The sequence below is a fragment of the Solanum pennellii genome, chromosome 8 (assembly GCF_001406875.1).
Source record: "Solanum pennellii chromosome 8, SPENNV200".
In the NCBI taxonomy this organism is placed as follows: Eukaryota; Viridiplantae; Streptophyta; class Magnoliopsida; order Solanales; family Solanaceae; genus Solanum; species Solanum pennellii.
In genome coordinates, this window is record NC_028644.1 from 24,528,434 (window position 1) to 24,541,690 (window position 13,257).

The 13,257-nt window shown below is 37.1% G+C and overlaps 1 pseudogene; it reads left to right on the forward strand.

Annotated features, from left to right (window-relative positions):
• Nucleotides 1-12,736, forward strand: part of LOC114078411 — a 13,341-nt pseudogene extending 605 nt beyond the window's left edge.
• The last annotated feature ends 521 nt before the right edge of the window (nucleotides 12,737-13,257 follow it).

The window sequence follows — 13,257 nt, forward strand, 5'->3', positions numbered from 1 at the left end:
TATATATATATATATATATATATAATCATAAGAAAGAACCAAGTCTCGTAATCGACATCTTAGAAACATAAAATATCTTGGGTCACATCCCTTACATCAATTTGAAAAGTAACTATAGTCTATTATAAAGTCTTTTTGATAGGAAACAAAAACATAACTATGTCCTCGAATCATATGGGGATATACAAAGTCTTCCTGAGAGAATGCTATTCCCAAGCTTTACTTCTAAGAGACTCCTCACTTTCCACCTACACTTGTAGAAATAAACAACATATAGAATTAGCACATTCAATGCACTATGTATAGTAAACATGCAAGAAAACCATGCTAAAATGGGGGTTTCATGCTCTTTTGATAGAAACCTCATAAAACAAGTATAAGAACCACCGTCAAGTAACTCATAAAAGACAACCATAATCATAAAGATAAGCATTTAAACCTCCTACCAAGAGTTATCCTAAGACCCACCTAAATAAGATATGAAGAGACCGCCCATAGAACCCCTTCACACCCACCTAAGTGATTCTCCAGAATTCCCAAAATAAGATTATTCCCTTTTCATCATTTAGACTTCCAACCTAAGGTTACTCTAAGAATCACCTAAGTAAGACATGAAGAGACCACCCATACAACCTCTTCAAGCCTACCTAGGCAATCCTTAAAGCTACCCTAGGTAAGACCCTTTCTATTAAACATGGACTGACTAAGTCAACCATATACATTAAGCCATTAAAGGGACAATCAAACAACTAGAGAAATTCACATAATGGTCTTGGAAAATACCCAGGCAACCCATTTTAGCATTTAAAGCCTACTCGTGTCATATGTAGATAGCATTCTATTCCACTACCTAAACGTTGTAGAATGTATCCAATAACTAGAGTGTACATCCCACATGATGAAAATAGGCACTAACTGACATAGATACTAGCTAGGTATGGAATTTGTAGCTACCCTACTCCGAGGAGGGTGTTCTACTTGCCAAGGGTAGAACTAGGACATATCTCATGTTGACACATGGTTAAGGAATAGCAAGAGTTTTTTTGGACTCTACTATCATCTTAAGTAGATCTACTACCACAAGAATATTCACTCGGTGCGTTGACTATATTCACATAGAGTTATCATTCACTAGGTGTATTAGAGTAGGTACTATTACTATGCTTTACCAACTCTTAACACTATCTTTTCAAGGATGGTTCCACTAGGGCTGCCAACCAAGGACTATTAGGATAGCTCTTATGGATTCCTTAGAGATGGTTTTATGTCATTCCAGCCAACCTATACCTAAGTCCATCATTCAACTCAAGAAGGATACCATTATGGTCTTTCACTTAGAGGCTTCTATTAAAGTTCTTTTGTATATTCGAGGTTCTATGCTCTTGACCTTCTTTTCTTATTGAAGGTCCTGTATTACTCTTCCTTATAAGGGCAACGTCTTAGGTTTATCGATCCTAGACTTTCATTCATGATTCATTCATACACATACATGACAAAGGTGCCCAAGCCTACTAAGTCTAAAGTTCACATTCACATAACTATCATGTATCAAGTGGAGGGACCTAAGTCTACAAATCAAGATACAACATCATCATATCATGTATTCAATAACATTCAAGTACCATGTAGGGAAAACTAAGTCTACCACACAAGATACAACATTATTCTAAAATTACACTTCTTAGTCCTTAATCATCATATATCATCAATTAGAGAAGAATCATAACATTCATTCTCATACAAGATCATATAGCCATTACAAGACTACTTTACTTAATAACTTCACATTATAAAAGATCACACATATATCATATCATCCTTCACTTTACATATTCATATAATTCATAACATCTTCTACATGATCACATTCCTTCACATAATAATGCTGACAAGGCCATGTTCATACAAAAATATAACACATAAACACTTCCACCATAAGTGTACCATACCAATCAATACAATTCAATATCAATTCTATACTAAATATAGGAATTAGGTCAATACACCAACTCCCAATCATCATCATCATTTCATAGCTTTTTCTACAAATTCATTTTACAGAGCTCTTACCAATAGCCACGTACTAAGCCAACAACCAATCCACATCAGTGATCCAACAACATAAAATATGAATATTATCATTATAAGGCAATTTATAAACAATTGTAGAATGATTTTTACATAATTCAATACCCCAATACAATCTACACATGAATTCAGTAAGATAAAGCCATGATCAGTTCACCCATTTTAGAGCCAAAATTCAAAATTCAAGGAATACATTAGTTCATGGAGTTTTTTATCTTAAAACATTAAATTAACATCAATTAGTTCACAAAACATTGATTTAAATCTTTTCATGCAAGATCCCAATCTTAGAATTAAAAATAGGAATTTCTATGTTTTTGACCATCTTTGAAAAGCCTTTGAAATTGGCTCCTTGAATGGAAGTAGAGTTAAGAATGAAATCACAATACCTTAATTAAAGAAATCCCCAAAATTTGGATTGAAACCTTGGATAATTTGGCCTTCTTCCTTGGAACGTGAAGGTACTTCAATGGAGGATCTAATTTGAGAGAAATTTTTAAAGAGAATGGAGAACTTATAATTTTTGGATTCTAATTTAGGGTTGTGGTTTTTTATTACGGTAATGGGTGTATAATGACCTAAAATACATATATAATAAACCCCCAGATTACCACTACATTAATATAAACTTTTTAGACAAGTCAAACTTAACATAAGTTTTCAAAATTATCGTCGGGGAACAAGTCCGCGTCGTGGAGCTGTTCCCTCAAGATTTTTTAAAAATTTTTTTGGGACAGTAGAGTCCGAGACGTGGACCAAAAAATTGGCCCTTGGTGAACCATGTACGCGACGCGGAATGGTTTCATCTATGCACAATTTCTTATCATCTTGGGCAGCTTGTTGGCCCAAGGTTGGGTCCACCTCAAAGACTATAGAGGTCCTTGGGGAGCTGTAACCGGATTTTTTTAACCTAAAGATAGTAATCTAGTTGTTAGGATTATCCCCACTTATTTTAGACTCCAAACAACACATAAAAACACATAAAACATACAAGGACACACTAGCACACGCTCAAGAGTAGTTTTCTGTCGTCTTGGTAGTCCTTGGACGTTTTGACTTTCAAACTCTACAAACTGACATCTAATGCAAATATTCATGATTTTAACACCTTATCAACTCATTAAACCGTTGTGAGTCCATAGATAACCCTAGTTCATTTTGAGGGTCGTTATAGGATGGAGAAACGATTTTCTATCCCTTTACAAACTTAATAGTAAGAATTTCATTTTTATAAATAAGAGTTATTTCATTTTCTAAAGAGGTCTTATTTTTTTTTGTAAATTGTCGAAATATAATTTCCATGGTATTGAATATGTCACGACACGGGCTACACCCTAGGAGTAACACAACATACTTGACTCTGAAGGAGTCTGATACAAGCCCTTAACCATCATTACATGTGACATAAGAATAATGCGGAAAATTAAAAACTTTTACAATAGAAGTACAACTTTCTTAATATATGAAAAAAAGGAAGCTATACTTGTCGCATTACAGAATCTAAACGTAACAGCACTAAAGTAAAGACTCATCCCTTACACCAATAGTAAGTCTTATCATAAGGAAATATAATATAGTCCTTAACAAGGAAAATAAACTAAAACTAGATTCAATAACATCTCATACTCATAATTGAGCACTCACCGAAACTTGGAGGTAGTAACCAAAGTTTTCTTCAAGAATGTACTAAGAGCACCTCAACGGCTCGAACATAAGCTCATAGGAGATGTAGAAGAGAAGGGGTTAGTACAAACGCGCTAAGTATGGAAACATGAATAAAATACTTAAATATATTTTAGTGAAAATAATGCATTTATTAAGTTGGAAAACCATTTATGAACATAAGGATATAAGAAAAATCATAATAGCATTCTCATACAGTTTTTTATAGCATAGTAGGACTATCACATTATCAACCCTAACAACATACTTGTGCAATGCATAGTTGGCATCCCATAATACCAACTATACTAAGTATCCATTTAGAATCATCTTAGTTACACATATCAACATAAGATCCCATCATAATCCACAAGCATACATAAGTGAATAACTATGTTCATCACATATACATAATGAGAGTCATATCTTAACAACAACCCAATAAACGTACATCATACATTCATGTCTTACCATAGCATCATCGACCCACCCATATTCTCTTTCAATGACTACTTGTGCAATGTAAAGAGTGAGGTCACATACCCCCACTCCTACGAAGTAGACTTATCAAGAAATCACAAGTATGGTTCAAGTCATATGCACTATGTTATTACATAGGGAGAATTGTCTTAACCAACATAGACCATGAGAGCTATATGGAAACTGATGACATATAACCTACACCTAAAGAAGGTGTTCTACTTGCCTATTGTAGAAATAAATATATATATATATATATATATAGCTATAATGTAGATCCACTAGATAAGACCTATGAAGTAACATAGTTTTGGGATAGGAAGATTGCTTCTAGAAACTTGGACGATTCAACTAGGGGGAGAGTGTTAGGACAGAAAATAAACAGGTGTAAACGCGGAAGATAGCAAAGCAAACCTCAAAAGACCATGAGTAAGAAGACAACGAGAAATATACCAAAAGACACAAAGATTTAACGTGGTTCGGTCAATCGACCTACGTCCACAAAGGAGATGAGCAATCCACTATAAATATGAGAGTACAAAATACAGAGGGAAAACACCTCAACCAATTCACTCAGAATACATGGGAGGTTCACACAAGTGATAACGTATCAAGCTTGTGACCCATAAATTCTCCCCCTAACCAAAACTCTCAAAGCCCTTAAGACTACATTGTGAATGCTGATTAAGTTAGAAGGAACATGCCTCTATTTATAGAGTCCTAAACCTTTTCCTACCAGAAAAAGGATTAGTCAATCCAAAACCTTTTCCTAAAAGGAAAACCTATTTATGGTAAGAAATTTAGGTCAAATAAAACCCAACAAATCTCCCCCTTGTCCTGAATTTCTGACAAAATAAATTTGTCCACCTTCTTTACTTAATCTTCAACAACTTTCTTCTCCTCTCCATAATCTCCTTTGCAAAATTTATGTCTCAACACAGAGAACCTCTCTGAAACAATTTCTCCAACAAAATCTCCATTACTGTCAAAAAGGTTGCGGCTAGAACTATACCCATCAAGATGAACACCTCTTTCTAACCTGGTTCAATAATCGATTATCAAACCACTGAACCTGACTCCGTCATTGAATCCAGCTCTGATACCACTTGTTAGGATCGAATTCACACACACACGCTAGATGAATGAAGAACACAAGAACTTTGAAGAGAAAGAGATGAGAGATCTAGAGAGAGAAAGAGAAAACCCAATATTTCGTGGTAACACCCCGTGAGTAAACTTCCACGGCGGTGAGGTATATTTATATTAATAAATCAGAGTATTTTTGGTTACAGAGAATAAATAGGAAGCCTAAAATAGAGAATAAATAGGAAAACCTAAAATTAATCAGGCTCCACTACCTAACAATTCTCCCACTTGGAGACTGACTCAGTCATCAAAAAATTACATTCTCAAAAAAAATCTTTTCATCATCAACATCTTTACCGCACCGCAACATCTGTAGCAACAACTACAGAAGACCAACCGAGGTTTTACATAACCTCAGTTTCCCAACATCAACATATTTCGTCAACATGTCTGCCGGGTTCTTTGCACCCTCTATCTTCTCCAAGCACATATCACCATCCTCCACTGCCCTGCGAGTGAAATGGTATAGCCTTCTGATGTGCTTTGTCTTCAAATGATAGACTGGATTTTTCACCAACTGTATGGCACTCTTGCTATCTGAGTAAAGAATCTTCTCGCTCTGCTTCTTGCCCAATTCCTCAAGATAATCTGCCACTCAGCTTCAGTAGATGAAAGAGAAACACAGTTCTGAAGCCTGGACATCCAACTCACTGCTATTCCACCTATGGTGTAAATGTACCCGGATGTACTCTTGCTCGAGTCAACATCCCCACCAAGATCAGCATCCACAAAACCCTGTAGAGTCACCTTGCCTTTGCCAAAACAAAGTGAAGTACTGGATGTACCTCTCAGATATCTCAGAAGCCACTTCACAGCTTCCCAATGCTCTTTCCCAGGGTTCGCCATGTACCTGCTAACAACTCCCACTGCATGTGCTATATCAGGTCTAGTGCAGACCATAGCATACATCAAACTACCAACTGCTGAAGCATATGGAACAAGTGCCATGTGATCACGCTCCTCGGCAGTCTTGGGTGACTGCTCCTTTGACAATTTAAAGTGATTTGCCAATGGAGTAGTCCTGGGTTTAGCATCATTAACCCTGAATTTGCTCAGCACCTTCTCATGTACAACTCCTGAGATAGATTTAAAGTGCCAGCAGATCTATCCCGAGAAATCTTTATCCCCAAAATCTGCTTTGCTGGACCCAAATCTTTCATCTCAAACACTGCAGACAACCTTGTCTTCAGATTGTTAATCTCCTTCATACTAGATCCTGCAATCAACATATCATCCACATACAAGAGTAGAAAGACATATGAATCAGTGTATTTTTGGAAGTAACAACAAGGATCTTTTTCAGCTTTGCAGAATCAACTCTTGGTCATGAAGGAGTCAAACTTCTTGTACCACTGCCTTGGTGCTTGCTTTAGTCCATACAAGCTCCTGGTGAGCTTGCACACCATGTGTTCCTTGCCTGGAACCACAAATCCTTCCGGTTGCTGCATATAGATCTCTTTGTCCAGATCTCCAAGTAAAAACGTTGTTTTTACATCCATTTGCTCTACATGCAAATTCTCCGATGCAACAACACTCAACAGAATTCGAATAGAGGTTAACTTCACAACAGGAGAGAATATTTCAGCATAATCAATACCTTTCCTTTGTGAATATCCTTTAACCACTAAACGAGCCTTAAACCTTCTTTTATCATCTAGTTCAGTCTTGATTCTGAACACCCACTTGTTCAGCAAAGCTCTCTTCCTTGCAGGTAGCTTAGTCAACACCCATGTGTCGTTCTTCTCAAGTGACCTCATCTCATCATCCATGGCTTGCTCCCACTTGATCGAATCCTCCACCTGTAGGGCCTCATCAAAAGACTCTGATTCCCCCTCATCAGTCAGCAATACATAGTGTAATGAAGGTGAATACCTATATTGTGCCCTGATGGATCTGGAATGATCTCCTTAACACCTGCTCAGGCGTAACTTGCTCCACTTCAGATTCTTCAGTACGAGTTGGTTGAGTATCTGCTTCAACATCTATGGGGTTACTCTCTCCAACTCAACCTCAACTCCCAGTTGCTTTGTAGTCTCTAGAACCTTCTGCTCTCTGTCCTTGTACAGGACAGACTCATCAAATGTCACGTCACAATGTCTCAGGATCTTTCTGTTCTTGTCATCCCAAAACCTATAACCAAACAAATCAGAACCATATCCTATGAAGTAACACTTCACAGCCTTGGCATCAAGCTTGTCTCTCTTTTCTGGATCAACATGAACATAAGTAGTGCAACCAAAAGTCCTCAAGTGTGAGTACTTGAGTTCTTTTCCTGTCCACACCTCCTCCGGAATCTTGAGCCCTAAAGGAACTGATGGTCCCCTGTTGATCAAGTATGCAGCTGTGCTCACAGCATCCGCCCAAAGTGTTTTGGGCAGTCCACAGTGTATCCTCATACTCCTTGCACGCTCATTCAATGTTCTGTTCATCCTCTCAGCAATTCCATTCTGCCTTGCCTTACCAGGAACTGTTCTCATCAATCTGTTTCCCTCAGCTGTACAGAATGCCTTGAACTCTTATTTGTCATACTCTCCTACATTGTCAGACCTTAGGCATTTGACTTTCAAACCGGTCTGATTCTCAACTTCAGCTTTCCACTTCTTGAAAGTTGCAAACACATCTGACTTATGCTTCAAGAAGTAAACCCATATCTTCCTGCTGAAATCATCAATGAAGGTAACATAGAATCTGGATCCTCCAAGTGATGATACTGGAGATGGTCCCCAAACATCTGTATGGACCATTTCCAACCGCACTTTCTTTGGCTCTCTAGGAGTCTTTGTGAAGCTTACTCTTTTCTGTTTGCCCATAACACAGCTCTCGCAAAGACCCATATCAACAGACTTCAGACCCTCTAATGCTCCTTTTGCAACCAGCATCTTCATTCCTTTAGTACACATGTGTCCAAGTCTGTTGTACCACAGACATGAACCGGAAGCACCTTCAGCAACAGCGGCCATGTTTATACACCCTGCAGTGGTGTACAAGGTTCCAGATTTGGTGCCACGAGCTACTACCATAGCACCTTTCACGATCTTCCATGAACCTTTCCCAAACTCTGTTGCATATCCCGTGCTATCCAACTGACCAACAGAGATCAAATTTTTTTTGATCCCAGGAATATATCTGACATCCTCCAATGTCCACTGGTTTCCCGAGGTGGTCTTTATGCAAACATCCCCCTTTCCTTCAATCTCTAAGGCTTTATTGTCAACAAGATATACTTTTCCAAAATTTCAAGATTTGAAATTTTGGAACAACTCCTTGCTTGGAGATCAATGGAAAGATGCACCAGAATTCAAAATCCATGATTCAAACGGGCTGTTCACACTAAGGATTAGAGCATCCCCAATGTCCTCTGCTGAATTTACAGAATCATTGTCATCTCCAAATTTCTGATTCTGTTTCTTCTTTGGCTTTGTACAGTTCGTCCGAAAGTGCCCTTTTTCTCCACAGTTCCAACAAGTCACATTTGATCTGTTCAGGGATTTTCCTCGATTCTTTGATTTTTATCGACCATGTTGATTTTGGCCTTTCGTCTTACTCCTCCCCCTTCGATCAACGCTGAGAGCACTGCCCGATGAATCTCCCACTTCTGGTTTGCGAATACTTTCGCTAAGAACAACATCACGGATTTCATCAAACTTCAGTTTCTCAGATCCACGGGAACTGCTAATCGCAGGAACAACAGTATCCCAAGACTCGGGCAGAGATGACATCAAAATCAATGCCTTAATTTCATCTTCGAAATTAATATCCACGGAATTGAGTTGACTCACAATCATATTGAACTCATTTATATGATCAGAAACGGATCCATTCTCAGTCATCTGTAAATTGAACAATCTACGCATCAAATATACCTTGTTCATAGCCGATGGTTTTTCATACATGTTTGACAGTGCCTTTAACAGACCGGACGTAGTCTTCTCCTTCACGATGTTGAACGTCACGTTTCTTGACAAAGTCAACTGGATCAACCCAAGAGCCTGGAGATCCTTGAGTTTCCACTTCTCCTCCGTCATAGATTCCGGCTTCACCTCGTTCAACGGTTCGTGAAGATCTTTCTGGTACAGACTGTCTTCGATCTGCATCTTCCAGAAACTGAAATCGGATCCATCAAACTTCTCGATTCCAAGCTTCAACTATCCATCTTCTGTGATCGTGTTGAATCTCCTTAGCTCTGATACCACTTGTTAGGACCGAAAATAAGCAGGTGTAAACGCGGAAGCTAGCAAAGCAAACCTCAAAAGACCACGAGCAAGTAGACAACGAGAAATATACCAAAATACACAAAGATTTAACGTGGTTCGGTCAATCGACCTACGTCCACAAAGGAGATGAGCAATGCACTATAAATATGAAAGTACAAAATACAGAGGGAAACAACCTCAACCAATTCACTCAGAATACATGGGAGGTTCAAACAAGTGATAACGTATCAAGCTTGTGACCCATAAATTCTCCCCTAACCAAAACTCTCAAAGCCCTTAAGACTACATTGTGAATGCTGATTAAGTTAGAAGGAACATGCCTCTATTTATAGAGTCCTAAACCTTTTCCTACCAGAAAAAGGATTAGTCAATCCAAAACCTTTTCCTAAAAGGAAAACCTATTTATGTTAAGAAATTAGGTCAAATAAAACCCAACCCAAAAAGCATACTTGTGGAATGCATAGTTGGCATCCCATAATACCAACTATACCAAGTATCCATTTAGAATCACCTTAGTTACACATATCAACATTAGATCCCTTAATAATCCACAATCATACATAAGTGAATAACAATGTTCTTCACATATACATAAGGAGAGTCATATCTTAACAATAACCCAATCAACGTATATCATACCTTCATGTCTTACCATAACATCATGGACCCACCCATATTCTCTTTCAAAGACTACTTGTGCAATGTAAAAGTGAAGTCACATACCCCCACTCCTAAGAAGTTGACTTATCATGAAATCACAAGTATGGTGCAAGTCATATGCATGATCTTATTACATAGGTAGAATTGCCTTGACCGACATAGACCATGAGAGGTAAATGGAATACGGTGACATTAACCGCACACCGAAAAAAAGGTGTTGTACTTGCCTAAGGTAGAACTAAACATATATAGTTATAATGTGGATCCACTAGCTAAGACATATGTGGGCACATAGTTATGAGACAGGAAGATTGCTTCTAGAAACCCGACCGATTCAACTAGCGGGAGAGTTTCCATCTCATTGATCATATGTAGAAGACCCGACCTAAACTAGAGGTAAAGTATCTACCTCATTTGTCATATCTTCTCGGTTCTAAGCATTATTCTCCAACTTATACATAGCTAAGGTGAATTGTAATTTCATATGTGAAGGAGTACATTACCTTTAATTCAACCCAACCGATACATAGATCATGGATTCAACATGGTGAGAACTACCTTTCACCTTAGAATCATCATATAATCATCCAAGACAAAAAAAACATAGTCATATCTAATAGTAAAGGAAACTAGCCTTTCAACAATACCATATCTCACGCCTTAGTCATTGGATTTTCACTATTTAAGTGTTACATAACATCATACATAAATATACAAAGGTAAGAACTTCCACCTTTCAAGTGGATTAAACAATTCACATATAAGAATCTGAGACATAGGATTACCTTCATACATCGCTTTCAAGGCCATAATTCAAGATTCAAAACATACAATTTACCCTTTAAGGGTCATAGATCATATCTTGGAATAAAACTTAGAATTACTAATATAAGCATGGAATAAACAAGATTAATTACTAAATGCACATACATACTATCCCACATATTCATAATTCATAAATAAACCCATCATAATTTTCATAAAGTGGGGGGAATGGGGAAAACACATGAGTTCAAGGGAAATTTAGCAATAAAACCCCTAATTAAATGTCAATTTCATTATAATATAGGATAACCAACATAAATAAAAAATTTTGAGAAGAACCCAAGGTTAGAATCAAAATCCTAATTTTGAACAAATTCCCTATTTGAAAACTAGTATAGGAATGGCTTCATGGGGAAAGAAATCCCATGAATCAATGTTCCATACCTTGTTTGAAGCTGTACCATGAACTTGAGATGAAAAACCAAGATCTTGAACCCTTTACTTGAAGCTTTTATAGAGGAAATTTGTAAGAGAAATATTTGAAAGAATTGGGTTAGGGAGAATATTTTAGATTTTTGAGATTGAATCTTGTAAATGGATGAAAAAGAATTAAAACCCTATTTATATTTTAACCCTAAACTAACCAAAACACCCCACATTAATTGGACTTAAAAGTAAAATACTAAACTAACCTTTATTAAAAGAACCCGTCCAGGTTCAGAAGCAACATGGAGCACGACGACTTGTGGTGCTTGTCGTGAGATTTGAGGAAGTAGCGTCTTCAATCTTGTTAATTTCTACACTAAGTCAAGTTCATGATCCCCCTACCCCTCGTAAAGTTCACCACGACCCGTTATGGTAAGTATGGTTCTTTTAGAAGTAGATCCCCTAAGTGCCCCATTTCCCACAAAAACTGAGTCTCACTCCCCACCTCACAAGTCGTGGAGTGGACCACGACCCTTGTTCAACTCGTGAGGGTTGCTGCAGTAACTAGGAAACTTGGGGATCATAAGACTTACACTGACCGTGGTCTTGACCACAAGCCGTTGTGGTTGCTATTGAGCCTTGAGGCAGTAGCTCCAAGTTTGGGCTTGCCCCTGTTGCTTGGCACTCCTCTATTAGGCCTTGACTTCTAAACCCCCTAAAATGATTAGATGGTCTACTAACTTGGGGGAAATTATTTTTATTAAATTGACCTTGCGTTTAGGCTCTAGTTCAACCTAGCATTTTCCGTAGTGTTACAGAATACCGGGTGGGGGGAAAAGAATTTTAGTTTTGGAGTGGCGCATTCAACATTTAATGTTCTTGTTTCTATACTTAATGTTTTGGTTCAAATATATATATTTATAAGGTTAGAGTTGGACACTATGGGGGTTTTCGGGTTATTGACTTTTATTTTGCTAAATTTCTTTGAAAGTTTCATAGTACTTACCCAAGAAAATGAACAAAGAGCTTCCTTTATCTGGAGCCCCTGCAGTCCTTGCTTGTGGTGGAGAGAAGCGGATTTTGATTTATGGTGGAGCAGAAAATAAATACAAATTGAGTGCTGGATGGAAAAAATTTGCGGATGATAACGATATAAAGAGGGGTATGGACTTGTGTTTGAACTCTTAGAGTGTAACTCTAACAAAATCGAATTCAAAATTCATATTCTAAGAGATGATTTTCCAGTTAAATTGCTTCCTGAATATGAGGAGGGTATAATCATTGCAATCCCATAATAATTGATTAAAAACTTTATTATTTCTAGTAGAAATTTCAATTTTCAGAAATTTTTTTATTGATTCGAGTAGTTTCAATTTCAAAAACTAAAAACTTTATCAATTCCAATAGTTTCATGTCTGATGTATGCCTCATTTTATCAATACTGCTTTTTTTTGGTTTATATTATTTATAAAAATATGTAGTACATTTTTATGCAACACATGTGCAAAGATATTAATATATTAAATTCTAATATTCAAAGCAATTCATTTTGAAATTTATATTTTTTAAAAACATGCAAATCTAAAATTTCCGTTTTACATTAACTAATTCAAACTTCAAATTTTAAGAATGATTTGCATATGAAACTGAATGGTTGTGCCTAAGCAAGTGCCTATGATAAAAATTGACATCCTCACTATAGTTCGATGTGAATTTATGCTTAGGTGTTTTATCACATTGTCGACATTGAATCATATTGCAATTTAATTTCTTAAATATCGTCACATAAGACTTGTTTTTGCCCGTTTTCAACTTG